This window comes from Bos javanicus, chromosome 25, assembly GCF_032452875.1.
Source record: "Bos javanicus breed banteng chromosome 25, ARS-OSU_banteng_1.0, whole genome shotgun sequence".
Classification (NCBI taxonomy): Eukaryota; Metazoa; Chordata; class Mammalia; order Artiodactyla; family Bovidae; genus Bos; species Bos javanicus.
Window position 1 is genome coordinate 24826554 of NC_083892.1, and position 15433 is coordinate 24841986.

The 15433-nt window shown below is 49.8% G+C and overlaps 1 protein-coding gene across 4 annotated transcripts in view; it reads left to right on the forward strand.

Annotated features, from left to right (window-relative positions):
• Nucleotides 1-4859: 4859 nt before the first annotated feature.
• IL4R (interleukin 4 receptor) overlaps nucleotides 4860-15433 on the forward strand; it is a 50253-nt gene continuing 39679 nt past the window's right edge. For 3 of the 4 annotated variants that reach the window (XM_061401483.1, XM_061401480.1, XM_061401479.1), the window contains exon 1: nucleotides 4866-4982. The gene's annotated coding sequence lies outside the window, so the exon portion shown is untranslated. Of the gene's footprint in view, nucleotides 4983-15433 lie in introns of all 4 variants that reach the window. The other variant, XM_061401478.1, reaches the window with a different exon arrangement.

Here is a 15433-nt window from a genome sequence, read left to right on the forward strand (position 1 = left end):
TATGAGTGGAGGGGCTTCCCTGGTGGCTCAGAGGGTAAAGAATCTGCCTTCAATGCAGGAGACCCAGGTGCAATCCCTGGGTTGGGAAGATTCCCTGGAGAAGGAAATGGCTACCCACTCTAGTATTCTTGCCTGGAGAATTCCATGGGCAGAGGAGCCTGGGGGGCTACAGTCCATGGGGTTGCAAAGAGTCAGACATGATTGAGCAACTAACACTTTCACTTTCACATGAGTGGATAGAGGGCTTCCCAGGTGGTGCTAGTGGTAAAGAACCCACTTGCTAATGCAGGAGGTGTAAGAGACGCAGGTTCGATTCCTGGTTAGCGAAAATCCCCTGGAGGAGGAAATGGCAACCCATTCCAGTATTCTTGCCTGGAGAATCCCATGGACAGAGGAGCTTAGTGGGCTAAGTCCAAGGGGTTGCAAAGAGTCGGACACGACTGAAATGACCTTACACATGCACACACAGACATGCATGAATGGATAGAAGTCATTATGCATTTGTCAAAACCCATTGAACTGCTCAGGAGCAATGCTACTACTGGGCATATACCCTGACAAAACCATAATTAGATAAGACACATGTACCCCAATGTTCACTGCAGCACTATTTACAATATTTACAAACATTGTAAATATTTACAATTCACAACAGCCAACCCAGATGTCCATCGACAGAAAAAATTGTACATGTTGTGCATATACACAGTGGTATATTCAGTTCAGTTCAGTTCAGATCAGTCGCTCAGTCGTGTCTGACTCTTTGCGACCCCATGAATTGCAGCACGCCAGGCCTCCCTGTCCATCACCAACTCCCAGAGTTCACCCAAACTCATGTCCATCAAGTCAGTGATGCCATCCAGCCATCTTATCCTCTGTCGTCCCCTTCTCTTCCTGTCCCCAATCCCTCCTAGCATCAGAGTCTTTTCCAATGAGTCAACTCTTCGCATGAGGTGGCCAAAGTACTGGAGTTTCAGCTTTAGCATCAGTCCTTCCAAAGAAATCCCAGGACTGATCTCCTTTAGAATGGATGGTTGAATCTCCTTGCAGTCCAAGGGACTCTCAAGAGTCTTCTCCAACACTACTGTTCAAAAGCATCAATTCTTCAGCACTCAGCTTTCTTCACAGTCCAACTCTCACATCCATACATGACCACTGGAAAAACCATAGCCTTGACTAGACGGACCTTTGTTGGCAAAGTAATGTCTCTACTTTTGAATATACTGTTTAGGTTGATCATAACTTTTCTTCCAAGGAGTAAGTGTCTTTTAATTTCATGGCTGCAGTCACCATCTGCAGTGATTTTGGAGCCCAAAAAAATAAAGTCTGACACTGTTTCCACTATTTCCCCATCTATTTCCCATGAAGTGATGGGACCAGATGCCATGATCTTTGTTTTCTGAATGTTGAGCTTTAAGCCAACTTTTTCACCCTCCTCTTTCACTTTCATCAAAGGCTTTTTAGTTCCTCTTCACTTTCTGCCATAAGTGTGATGTCATCTGCATATCTGAGGTTATTGATATTTCTCCCGGCAATCTTGATTCCAGCTTGTGCTTCCTCCAGCCCAGCGTTTCTCATGAAGTACTCTCCATATAAGTTAAATAATTACTCAGGCTTAAAAAAAGAATGAATTTGAGTCAGTTGAACTGAAATGGATGAACCTAGAGCCTGTTCCACAGGGTGAAGGAAGTCAGAAAGGGAAAAACTAGTATCATATATTAATGCATATATATGAAATCAAGAAAAATGGTACCGTTGAGCCCATTTGCAGGGCAGGAATAGAGACGCAAACGTGGATAATAGACTTGTGGACACAGTGAGGGGAGGTGAAGGTGGGACAAATTGAGAGAGTAGCCTTGAAATATATACACTACCATGTGCAAAACAGATAAGCAGTGGGAAGCTGCTGTGTAACGCAGGGAGCTCAGCCTGGTGCTCTGTGATGATGTAGAGGGGTGGGATGGGGGTGGAGGGAGGGAGGCTCAAGAAGGAGAGGATATATATATACTATAGCTGATTCATGCTGTTGTACAGTAGAAGCCAACACAACATTGTGAAGCAATTATCCTCCAATTGCAAATGTTTTTAAATGAAAGAAAAAAGGAAGCAAGTGTGAACCTTAATGTAAACAGCACACTTTAGTTAATAATAAAGTAAAAATGCCAGGTCACTAATTGTTACCAACGTACTGCATTAAAGCAAGTTATGTTACTAATAGGGGAAGTTATGCACAGAGGAGAGGGTATATGGGAGCTCTCTATGTATTAATTTTTTGTTAAATCTACAGAAAAATTCTAAATAAATGTTAAATGTTTTTAAACCTGAAAGACAGGATTGAAAACAGGTAATATGATGCAGCGTGAGCTGAGCTGAGGACCGGAGTTTTTATTACTTTGGGGCCTCCAGGCCCCTGCCAAGGCCTGACACAGAGCAGCCACTAATAAAATTCAGGCAGCTCAGCAGGAACCCGAATAGTGCAACTGGATGCGAGATGGCAAACTTTACATTTATTATCTCTCTAGGGCTTCAGGACAGCGCCCTGTTTTCATTAGCTCTTTATTTTGACATAATTTCGGACTTACAGAAAAGTGGCAAGTACGAAGAATTCCCATATTCCCTTCCTCTGTGCTGCGTGCTAAGTCACTTCAGTCGTGTCCGACTCTTTGCAACCCGATGGACACTACGTAGCCCACCAGGCTCCTCTGTCCATGGGATTCTCCCGGCAAGAATACTGGAGTGAGTTGCCATGCCCTCCTCCAGGAGATCTTCCCAACCCAGGGATTGAACTTGTGTCTCTTACATCTCCTGCATTAGCGGGTGAGTTCTTTACCACTAGTGTCATATGGGAAACCCATTCCCTTTCTCTAGATTTCCCAATATCTTCACATCCGATCACGTCTACCCCTGCCTTTCCTAGCTGTTCAATGCTATTTTTTAAATATTTATTTCTATTTATTTATTTGACTGTCCCGGGTCTGAGATGCAGCATGCAAACTCTTAGTTGTGGCATATGGGATTTAGTTCCCAGTCCAGGGATCAAACCTCTGCCTGCCTGCATTGGAAGTGTCTAGTCTTAGCCACTGGACCATCAGGAAATTCCCTTCAGTGATATTTTTACCCCGTTTCACAACCAAGCAAACAGGCAGAGGGAGCAGGCTCTAAATTAGCTTCTTTCTTATCTTCCTTCTGATAAGAACAACAATGTACATTTATTGAGCGCCTGATATGTGCCTGGCATTGCTCCAAGCACTTTTCATGTGTTTCAGACCATAGGAAGTGGGGCCTGTGGTCATCCCCACTTTGCAGACGTGGGAGCTGAGGTACCGTGTCCGATCCACTTTGCCTCGAGTCCCATAGTAAGCAGAGGGGTTAGTGCATAGACACAGTCCATCTGGTAGAAGCTAGGGAAGAGAGAAGATGGCTTAAAGATGCAGAAAACAGGGTGGGAGCCCGGTTTGGGAGGAGAGGAGGGCAGACAGCTCAGGCCATACATTTCTAATGTGAGGCTTCTGCCATCTCTGGATAAATGCCAGTTGTTCAGTCATGTCCAACTCTTTGCAACCCCACGGGCTGTAGCCCACCAGGCTCCTCTGTCCATGGAATTCTCCAGGCAAGAATACTGAGTTGGGTTGCCATTCCCTTCTTCAATGGATCTTCCCGACCCAGGGATTGAACCTGGGATTCCCTCATTGCAGGCAGATGCACAGATTCTTTTACCGCCTGAGTCACCCACAAACTCAGAGACACCAAGACAGAGCAAAAGGTTTCAGGTTTACAAAGGGACCCCGGCACTGTCCAGCCTAAGTCTGCATACCTCCGACCTGACCTTCTTCCCCTCTCCCCTCCTGACGGCTCTCCAGTCAACCTGACCTCCAAGCAATTCCTCCAATATGCTAAGTTGGTTCCTATCCCAAGACTTTTGCACTGGTTGTTCCCCCTTCTAAACTAGTCTAGCCCCTGTCCTCCTTAGGCTCGGAGCTCAAATCTCTCGTCCCTGGGGAGGAGACAGGTCTCTCTCCCTCTCTCTCTCTCTCTCTTTTACTCTCTTCTTGGTAGCTTTTGTTACCTGAAATATTTTATTCATTTACTGTTTTTCCCCTACCTTCTGGGCTCCATCACGACTTTTAAGATGTTGCTTTTAAGGGATTAGTGATCCATGGTGCCTGGGTTCGAACCCCACACCGGCTGCATGATTCTGAACAAGTTTCTCCACAAAGGCTCTGTGCCTCGGTTTTCCCATCTAAAAAACTGGGGGACAGCACTATAGCTCCCTCACAGGGTAGCTGGCAGTTAATATTAATATATGCAGCGCCTTAGAAAGGGGGCTGCCAGACGGTACTATTAATTGAAGAATTGTTTTACTATCTAGAATTTTCTGGAATCCGGCGTATGGTAGGCGCTCCGAAAACATTTGTTGAAGGGAAGAACACACATCCGCATTCAGGAGAAGTTGGGCTTATCGGAAAAGGGAGCAGGCTTCAAGATGCCCAGCCCCCCAATCCTGCATGCACCTGCCCTCTTGCGGAAAGAGGCAGCTGGGGGCCTCAGCGGGAATGGCAGGGCCCGAGGCGACGGACGGGCTGATACCAAGTCCGGGAGCTGGGATTTTATTCTGAAAGCGAGGGGAAGCCCTGCGGAGTTCTCTTGGCTGGGGTGTTACCTCCCGTGGCCGCGGGGCCCAGGCGCTGGGGTCGCCTCCTGGAGAAATCGGAAGCCCTTCGGACTGCGGGGACTGAGGGGACAGGGACGCTGCCGGGACCTGCGGCGGCCCCAGCGGGAGGGCGCCCAGGGGAGCGCGGGGTGCCGGGGGCGGGGCGGCGCAGGCCAATGGGCGGGCACGGGGCGGGGCGCAGGAAGCGGGGCGGGCTCGCCCGACGCCCAGGAAAGCCCCGAGCGGCGCGGCCAGGGCAGGGACGGCCTCCCGGGGGGTCCCCTACTTCCCGCTCTGGGGCCGGCGCGGCGAATGGACCTGGAGCGCGCAGGTAGGACCCGGCGCCCGCGTACGGGTGAAAAGTGGGGGGAATCGGTCCGGGAGAGTCGTGGCGGCCGGGAGAGCGCTGGGCTGCCGGCGGCGGGGACCCCGGGATCACCCTATCCCCAGCGGGGATCGCCCACTTGCCGGCTTTTCTCGGCGAGCGGGGCTGCTGTGATTCCGTCCGTCCGGCTCGGCGCAGCTGAAGCAGGGCTGGGGAGGCTAGTCCTGGGTGCTTGGGAGCGTCTTGAGCGTGGCGGTGAGACGAATCTTGGGTCATCACCCTCCTCCCCCCCAACTCCCTTCCCGGTTCTTCTCTGGGTACTCACTCCCAGCCCGCGCACAGGAAGTTGGTGAGGATTCCGGGGAGAGAATGGGTGGGGAAAGTTCTGAAAACTCTGAAGTTGGAGACCGGATCAAAGAATCGAGTGAAACTAGGCCTTTCGACCTTTGCTCTCCTTATTTGAATACTAGATGGGCCCAATAATAGCGAACATTTGCTGGAACTTAGGTTGTATGGGTCTGTCCTGAGCATTGAAAGTATTCTGAGTTAAATCTCAAAATAGCCTTTCTGGTTGGTGCGCTGTGCGTATTGTGGCCATTTTGCAAATGAGGAATGCTGAGGCAGAGGCAGCTTTAATGACTCGCCCAAGCTGATGCCCACAAGGCAAGTGTGGAGCAGGATTCAGACCCAGTCATTCTGGCACCAGAGCCAGAGCAGTCCACAGAACAACAAAATTTGTCAAACTATTTTATGAACGAATTCTCCAGGGGATTCTATTAAGATGCACATTCCCAGGCTCTTTTTGGTGAGGTTCAGATTCAGTCAACCCCAGAATCTAGATGATTCTTCTCCTTCTTTTCCTTGAACAAAATCTGTATTTCTTATAATCAGGAGACACTGGGGACCAGCAAACTTGATGCCTGCTGCTAAGATTCACAGATCACCCCCCAGGCCAGCACTTACCCTGTTGGAACCCTAGCATTTGCCTTCTGTGAGGTGTGACCCCTCCCCCGCAGCTCTTCCCCTGTGGGTGGCCTTTAAGGAACACCAGGTATTTGCTGGGACATTGGAGCCTTTACGAAAATCCTCCAGTTCAGTGGGGAAACTGAGGCTCGGGTTTATGTTAGTCTGGGTTTCCCCCACAGTCAGGGCATTGCAAAGGCCACTTGAACTAGCTAGACCCACCATGAGTACAGATGAGCCTGATGAGATGTGGAAGGGGGGATGACCTACCCCAGCCATTCATTCACTCATTAGCATTCACTGGGCTCCCACTGGGCACTGCTTGAGTGCTGTTCAGGGCACTGGTGTGTGCCTTCAAGGAGCTCCCCCTGGGTGAAGGGGTTGTGGGGGCAGGGGAGAGCTATGAGAAAGAAAGGAAGCATAAGGTGAGGGTGATCAAGCTTCATGAGGCAATGGGATGGACTTCGTGGAGCAGGGACCTGTGAGCCAGCCTTGGGAGAGGAGTGGGGGAGCTTGGTAGAGGCACAATGAGAGGGAACAGCATGCTGAGCAATGGGAACAGCATAGATAAAGGCTAAGGGGTCGTGCAGGGATGGGGGGAAGAGGGGGGAAAGCCAGTGATGGATGGAAAGGTGGGACGTGTCATGAAAGGCCTTGCATGCCATGAGAGGAGTATAGGTCAACGTGTTTTACTTTTGCCCGAACCATAAAAATCACAATGCAGATTCCTGGACCCCCACCCTGGATTTCTAGAGTCAAATCTTGGGGGGAGGCTGTGGGAAGTTCTCAGGGAGGGAGAAGCACTAGCCTGTAGCCCTGATTACAACACACTCAGTTCCCAGCAGGTCTGGGATGACCTGAGCATTTCCAAATTCTGGGTAGTGACTCAGTGACTGATGCGTTTTGCTGTACAACTAAAGCCCAGGGTTGCAGAAAGCCCAGGCAGAGACAGGAATTGTCCCCGAAGGCATTTACAATGTCCTGGTGCTCAGATCCAGAAAAAAAAGCTGAGACGAAGTATCAGGGATGTGAGAAGAAAGACCCTTTCCTGGACCTCCTTTTCTCGAGCGTCCCCCACCCCCACTCTCTCACAGGAGAGAGTTCGGGATCAAATGCCCACTGCCCTCGATGCCACCTGGGAGTGGAGGAGAGACGCAAGCCCCCTGGGTGCTTCATTTCCTCACATTTGTAAAACTGAGCTTCTGTGAGTTGTTAATGACATCATGTTTCATAAGCTCCCCAGCGCAATTTCCAACACACAATACATCCACAGTCAGTCTTCATGTCTGTTGTACCTGTCGAGACGTATAGCTTGGAGGTTAAGAGCATGGACTCTGGAGCCAGGTCGCCCAGATTCAAATGCTGGCTCTGCTCATTCTTCTATTTATTTATTATTTATGGCTGAGCTGGGTCTTTGTTGCCGCGAGGGCTTTCTCTAGTTGCGAGAGCAGGGACTACTCTTTGTTGCAGTGTGAGGGCTTCTCATCGTGGTGGCTTCTCTTACAGTGGAGCACAGGCTCTAGGTGCACGGACTTCAGTGGTTGTGGAGTGTGGGCTCAGTAATTGCGGCTACTAGCAACCCACTCCAGTGCTCTCGCCTGGAAAATCCCATGGACAGAGGCGCCTGGTAGGCTACAGTCCATGGGGTTGCACAGAGTTGGACAGGACCGAGCAACTTCACTTTCACTTTCAGGCTCTAGAGCACAGGCTCAATTGTTGTGGTCCACAGGCTTAGCTGCTCTGCGGCGTGTGAGATCTTCCCAGACCAGGGATCGAACGCATGTCTTCTGCATTGACAGGCAGATTCTTAACCACTGAACAGGGATGTCCAGGTGTTACTTCTTATGGAGCCACTGTCTCAGGACCTTAGTTTCCCCATTTGTGAAATTATTATGACTACTTTATACCTTTTGTAGTGATGAACTGAATTCATAAGCATCAGGCATACAGAACAGTGCCTGGTGTGCAGTAAGCACTGTGTATTTATTAAGCAAATAAATGAATCCCATTGGATGGCGTTGAGTCTACCCACCCATTTTACAGGTAAGAAAACCAAGACTCAGAGATGTGCACAGTAGCCTTGCCTAAGGTTGTATATCTAGGAGTGATAGATGGAGGGATTCGAACCTGCTTTCCTTCCCAACCTGTGTCCTTTCCCATCATGCCAGTCTGCTGGGGTGGCTGAAAGGAGCATTCCTTAGGGCCAGAAACACGCCCAGAGTTGTTTGACCAGATTTCCTTTGGCTCGGCTAGAAGAGAGGATGATGGCTTGCCTAGACATTGTCCAAACTTGCCCTGTTAAGAGTGTGGATGGGAGGACCCCAGTGGAGGCGGGGGGTCCTGGAGAGACCAGGGGACCCTGCGTCTGATGGGCCGTATTCCCGGTTGCCTTGCTTCTCTGAGGCTGAGGCAGAGAGAAGGGCACAGGTTTTAAGTCAGGGGCCCCAGATTCAATTGTGAACTTGCTCTTCCTGTCTGTGGGATCTGGAGGAAGTTGCTTAACCTCTCAGCCTCAGTTTTCTTGTCAGTAAAATGGGTATTTGGAGGGGGGAGGGGTGGCATTTGTGAGATGATTTTTTGGAGGGACCTTGCCCATGGCTTGGTGATTGCTGTTTCTCTCCCCAGTGAGGACAGAGTCACTTCTTCACATCCAGCTCCCGACTTCCTCATTCATTTCTTCTTCGGATATTTATTGAACACCTGTGTGCCAGGCGGGGCTTCCCAGGTGTTCTTGCCTGGAGCATCCCCTGGACAGAGGAGCCTGGTGGGCTACCCAGTCCATAGGGTCACAAAGCGTCGGACACGACTGAAGCAACGTAGTCATACACACACACATGCCAGGCAAGGTGCCAGAGGACTGGCACAGAGTCCTCGTCCTCCAGGAATTTGACCTCGAGTTGTGAAAACAAGCAGTACACAAACACGCGCACAGAGCTACACTCCTTATCTAGCATTCGAAATCCACAAGCTCTGAAAACCGGAAGTGTTCTCGTCACTCAGTTGGAAGCAAGACCTGACGTGAAGTAAACACGAGGCTGTTTGGAGTCCTCATTTCTTCCCCGTGGTGTGAAGGCTCGTGTGTCTTGCTGCAGAGACACACATGTGGTTGGTCACAGGGTGCTCCTCGGGCCCTGTGGGGGGCAGGGATCGTCATGACGGGTGGTATGCTTTATACAAGATGACCTTTCTCTAATCTGAGTAATTCTGAATTTGGAAACACGTCTGGGCTGCGGGAGGACCTGTCTTCTGCAGTGTCGTGTCATGTCCCCTAGCGACAGCGCTCAGAAGAAAGTAGAGCAGGATGCGGGCGGAGTTGGGGGAGCCTCTCTGAGAAGGAACATTTAGAAGGGCAAGGGGCCCTAGAGGAGCAGGCCAGATGGAGGAAACCACAGAGGATGCTAGAAAAGGTCTTGTCCAGCCCACCGGCCCCACTTCCGGGCCTGCTGCTTGCCCCCACTCTGGGTGCACTGTTCTACGTGCGCACATCTGTGCCTTTCCAAGAAGTGGTGATGCCTCTGAGGTTTCGGGTTTGCCTCCAACTGACTCATTCTCATTCTTGGGGCCCCCTCAGGCCTCCTCACCTCCTCGTTGGCACTTAAATCGAGGTCTTCACCGAAGCAGGCGTGGGAGCTCTGACTCACTGGGCAAGCTCACCCTCTGAGCTGGTGTCTGAGTCCCCCTCCTTCTCCCTCCAGGAGAGAGGGAGGAGACAGATCCTGGTGAAGGGAGGAGAAGCCTGGCCCTCCGGGGTTTGGTGGAACAGATTTCCTGAAAAGGAGGAGGTGTTCTGAGCAACAGGACTGCAAAGGCACCAACAGCCTCCAGCCTGCAGATCCCATTTGCAAAGCTAAAAGTGACAGGCACGCACGCTGTCTCGAGTGCCTGCGTGGGGCTCGCTGCTTGCAGTCAACTCAGCAAGTGTGTGGAGGCTGTGGACACAGCAGCAACTGACACAGAAGCAAGGGTCCTCGTGGGGCTGGCTGTCTAGTGGAGGAGGTGACTTTTGAGCTAAGACCCAAAATAGAATGACAGGCAGATATCTGGGGAAAGAGCGATCCCGGCCGAAGGCTGAGGTGTGTCTGACTCAGCACAGGGAAGCTGATGTGGTTGGACGGAATTGAAACAAGGCGAAGAGGGGAGGGGAGGGAGGTCAGGAAAGCCAGCGGGAGCCAGACATCTACCTGCATTGCCTCATTCATCTTGTGCCGAAACCGTACAAGGTGGGAACTGCTCTTATCCAGATTTTACAGATATATATATAAAAAGACAGGGCAGCGGACTTAGTAACTTGTCTGGGGGTCACACAGCTGTGAACCCGACAACTCCAGCGTCCTCAGCTTTTCCCACTGTGTTTAAGCACATCATGGAAACTATTCAAGTGCTAAAGGCCCACCCGTCACCATCCACTGTTAGTGCTCACCTGCCATGGATCTGCTCAGCAACCTTTGTGCACGTGGTCAGGCCGGGCTCAAGATCGCAGGTGATCCGATCATTGTGCAGATCATTTTACTGAGTATTTTGCCAGCGAGCATCCTCTCCAACATGTCAGACAGGAAGGGCACTTTAAAGCAGAGGGGGCACGGTGGGGGTGCAGGCAGTGGGGGGACAGACTCCCCCATCAGGCGTTGTGGTACACGGAGGCAGGTAGACGCATGGGTGTCTCCCCATTTCCCTGGGGAGGAAACTGAGGCTCAGGGAAGAGTCTTAACCTGGAGACGCAACTCGGAAGTGGCAGAAGCTGCTTTCAAATCTGGGGCTGGGAAAGTATGCAAACTTTAACCACTATTCTGAGCCGTCCAGCCCACGGAGCAGAGTTTAAAAGAACTAGGTTTCTTGGTTAGAAATAAGGGAGTGTAATCACCAAGGACTATTTTGGAGAACTGTGAAAGGCCTGAGGGTTTCCAGAAACAGCCAGAAAAGTGTTTTGTCTTTTTAAAAGAGGAAATGGAACTTCTCCGGAGAGGGAGAGGAGGGATGCCAGCCCTCTGCGGGGGCAGCCCTCCAAGCCCACAGACCGACCCTTGCCCCTGGCCTCCCAACAGTCTTGCTTCTGGGGAGTAGGCCTTCTAGAAGCCAGATTCCTGCTGTTGGACAGCTCTAACTAGGAGATGTTTCCTGGGAGTTAGCCAGTTCAGCTTTCCAGGAGCTTTCACTTTCTAGCTTTGGAGGTTGTAGGCATTGCCCTCCAATCCAGCCCAATGGTTCTCTATTCCTTTCAAAACAATATTTATGTATTTATCTATTTGGCTGCACCAGGTCTTAATTGTGGCACATGGCATCTAGTTCCCTGATAGGGGATTGAACCTGGGCCCCCTGCATTGGGAGCATGGAGTCTTAGCCACTGGACGTCCAGGGAAGTCCCCTTAATGGTTCTCTCATTCAGACAACACAGCCATAATTCATTGTCATTCTTCCTGTTCAGTCTGGCTTTGTACATGATCCAGTTGTCGGAGCCCCACATACAAACCATTGCCTCTCCCAAAGCCTTCCCCAGTCAGAAAGGAGGGAGACTATCACCTGCTTGGTCTGGAACCCATACCTCTGTTGATATCACCTGTCGTCCTTCTTTGTAGTGGCCACATTCCCCTTGGGGCTGGTATTGGATTTGTCAGCTAAATCCTCCAGAATTCCCTTCTACTGTTTTGTCACTGAGTGGTGACCGACTCTTTTGCGACCCTATGGACTGTATAGCCCACCAGGCTCCTCTGTCCATCAGATTTCTCAGACAAGGATACTGGAGTGGATTGCCATTTCCTTCTCCAGGGGATCTTCCCAACCTAGGGATCGAACCTGGGTCTCCTGCATCATAGGCAGATTCTTTACCTCTGAGCCACCCAGGAAGCCCCTCTTCTACATGAGCTGCTGTCAATAAGGGTTTCTTCCATTCTGAGACTCCTTGTTTGTGGCTAACAATTGTTCTCAGTCTTTCTTGTTCCCTAATAAATCTACCTCAGGCTATAATTTTTTCTAAGTACTGCCATGACTTTATTCCACAGTTCTTGTAACACAAAGTCATTCACTACTAAAATAGTTGGTCATTTCTTCTTTGATTAAAATTGTTATATACTTTATGGTTTTTTAAGGTGGATGGAATTTTTAAGTTATATTTTGATTATTGATTTCTATGGATAGTGGTCAATATTTGTAGCTTCTATGATCTCAGTGATGGAGAATTTGTTGAGATCTTCTTTGTAGGATTTTCTGATCAGTCTTTCTGTCTGTTCCTCTTGTCGTTGAAAAGATGTGTATTTCTGGCTGGGTGTAAAGTTATAAAATATGTCTATCTAGGTCATGTTTATTAATTATATCATTTGTATTTTTCATGTTTTTTATGTAGTTTTCTCTACCTGCTTCATCTCCCACTATAATGGAAGCTCTGTTCATTTTTCCTTGACCTGCTCTCAGTTTCTTCTGTCATTTAAAAGATATTTATTTAGCTATATCAAGTTTTAGCTCTTTCATCACAGCACAAGCACACAGGCTCTCTAGTTGTGGCACGCAGGCTCAGTGATTGAGGCACACAGGCTTAGTTGCTCCAAGACACATGGGATCTTAGTTCCCTGACCGGAATTCAGGCCACATCCCCTGCACTGCAAGGTGGATTCTTAACCACTGGACCACCAGGGAAGCCCTTAGGTTTTGCTTCGTTTTTGGAAGCTATGTTTTCTGGTGCATGTAAATAGAATGTATGACTAGAAGAGGGTTCATGACTTTTACACCTTCTTAGTGAGTTGCTCCTTTTATCAATATAAAACAGCTACCTTTCTCTCTTTTAATAATACTTTGATGCCTTGAATTCCATTTTATTCAGTATTAATAGGACTCAATGGTAAAGAATCCACCTGCCGATGCAGGAGACACGGGTTTGATCTTTGGGTTGGGATCCTTCCTGGAGAAGGAAATGGAGAAGGAAACCTACTCCAGTATTCTTGCCTGGGAAATCCCATGGACACAGGAGCCTGGCGCGTTACAGTCTGTGGGGTCGCAAAAGAGTCAGACACGACTTGGCAACTAAACAACAACAGACAACAGCAACAACAATAATATTTCTATACCTGTTATCTTTATTTGCATTTTCCTTGACTAATTTTCCAATTATTTTCTTTTCTTCCCTTCTGAACTTGTAGGACTTTTCTTTGACGCTGCTCTGGTACCCAGATGAGTTTGTTTTTTTTTTAAAAAAAAAGCAAAACAAAACTTGCATCTTCATCTCAGCTCTGCAACTCACTTGCTCAGTAATCTTGGGCAAGTCATTTGCCCTCTTTGGGCTTCAATTTCCTAAACCATAAAATGGGGATATGACTTGCTTTGCCCTTCTCTAGGGTTTTTGTGAAAATAATAACATAGTGAATATGAAAGACCTTGTAAACATACCTGTACTCATATTAGTCACTCAGTGTCAATATTGGCCAGCACACCGGGCGGTGAGAATGGCACGTACAAAGGCCAGGAGGGAGCTGACCTCCAGGCAGCCTCGGGGACACCCACGATGAGGCAGCCGACTTCAGTTTCGCAGGCATTGGTTGGCTGCGTCCCGTGTTTGCAAAGAGGCATGATGAGTAAGACACAATCCTTGCCCTGGAGGACTTTTAGCCTGGAAAGACAGAGTAATGACAGGCATGTTTCACCCTTTATGAGAATGGAGAGGATATTGGGACAGAGAGACTGGCAGAGCTGTGAAGTGGGCAGAGGAAAGAGTAGGGTTTGACCAGGAACTTTCTGAGGGTGCGTAGGTGGAGGGCACCGGGAGGCAGAGGAAATGGCCCAAGGGAAGTGGGGAGTCTGTGGCACATTGGGGGACGGTGGGGCGGGGCAGGGAAGCTGTAAGGACTGTTCTTTGCCCTCCCCGTGCCTGCCCCCACTGAGGAGGAAGGCAGTGGGGCTTGCAAAATTTTGGAATTCCTCACTGAAAAAGTGTTGCGGCTCAGCCACACAAGAGTAGGCGGTGATGGCGTGCCTCTAGCCCTGCTTCCCCTCCCCACCATAACAACTGCATCCCAGAGGGACAGAAGGAAGGGAACGTTTGGGGGTGCTGGAGCTTAGAGAAGGTGCAGGGGGTCTCACCTGTTGCTCCTTTCCTCTTGTTGGGGGTCCTGGCGTCTCAGGACACTCACCTCTCTGCCCACCCCCACCCCACCCCACCCCCTGCAAGAGGACATCAGCTGGTGGTTGTAAGCCAAAAGGGATCACAAATGTGGTGTGTGGTTTTTAAAAATCAAACATTTAAAAATCAAAGTAGGAGCCTCCATCTTGAGGCCAACTTGGAGACTGGGGGAGAAGGGTCAACTCGGAGAGTACGGGAGTCCTTCACACTTACCCCACACCTTGAAAAAAAATAAAAATAAATAAATAAATAAAATAAAAATCAAAGTAATATACATAAAAATCTGGATTTCTAGCTTCTTGTGGAAAATCGAGAGTCCTAGCGAGGCCTAGGCCTTCAGGTACATGGTGCAAAGCAGAGTGGTGGGCGGCTGCCTGTTAGGGCTGGACATGCGCTCACCACTGTCCCCTCTCTACTCTCTGAGGTCGTGTGTCTGAAGTCTCTTAGATGTTTGAGTTGATGCTGGGGGAGGTGACTCTCCGTGGCCACGAGAGGTGGCTGGAAGCTGCCCCCAGAAGGAGTGAGTGCCCCATCTTTGGGGGCAAGTAGCTAGAGGGTTGATGGCGCTGTGCAAAGGCCTAGAGGGACCTGCAGTCTTACCAACCGTGAACTCCAGAGTCTTTGGGGATCCACCAGCCCTGAGAACTGGCTGTTCTGGGACCTTTGCTGACATACCCTGATCACCTTATGCATTCTCCTCTGCTCTCTTCCTTTCTGTCTCATCCATCTTTTTTTTTCTTTTCCTTTTTATTGCAATGTACATGCAGGCAAAGGCCCAGCTTCACAAAGTAAACACGAGCACGTATAACTTGATCAAGAAACGAAGCATGACCAGCACTTCCCATAGCAGTTTCTCTCCCGCCCCACCCTCTCCCAGGACACTCTGCCAATCACTAACCCCAAGATTGGTTTGTCTCCTTTTGGACTTTATCTAAATGGAGCACATATCGCCCTTCCAAGCCCAGCTTCCTTCGCTCAGCTTGTACTCTGAGACCCCGTCTGTGTGTCGCGGCATTTGCCGTGTCCTCAGGGTTGCAGAGTGGTCACTTGGCGCTGGGAGACGGGCTCTGTCACCTGTCCCGTCAGCTCTGCCCCAGGCCTCCTTGCCCAGCCATGCCAGCCACGGTCCCTTTGCCTCTCCTCAACCACCCCAGGAGGCAAAGTGGTCCTGCTCTCGTTTCACTGATAAGGAGACCGAGGCTCTGTGGTCTCCAAGGACCCCAGCTTGCCAAGGTCTCCCAGCCAGTTAGTGCCAAGCCCACGCTCAGAGTTAAGCTTCCGTGTCTTAGGTGCCCTGGGGTCCGTGCCCACATGGGTCACCCCACATGACTGACAGGTGTCCCTGACTGGGCCAAGAATGATAAGGAATGAGACAACAGAAAGAACTCCA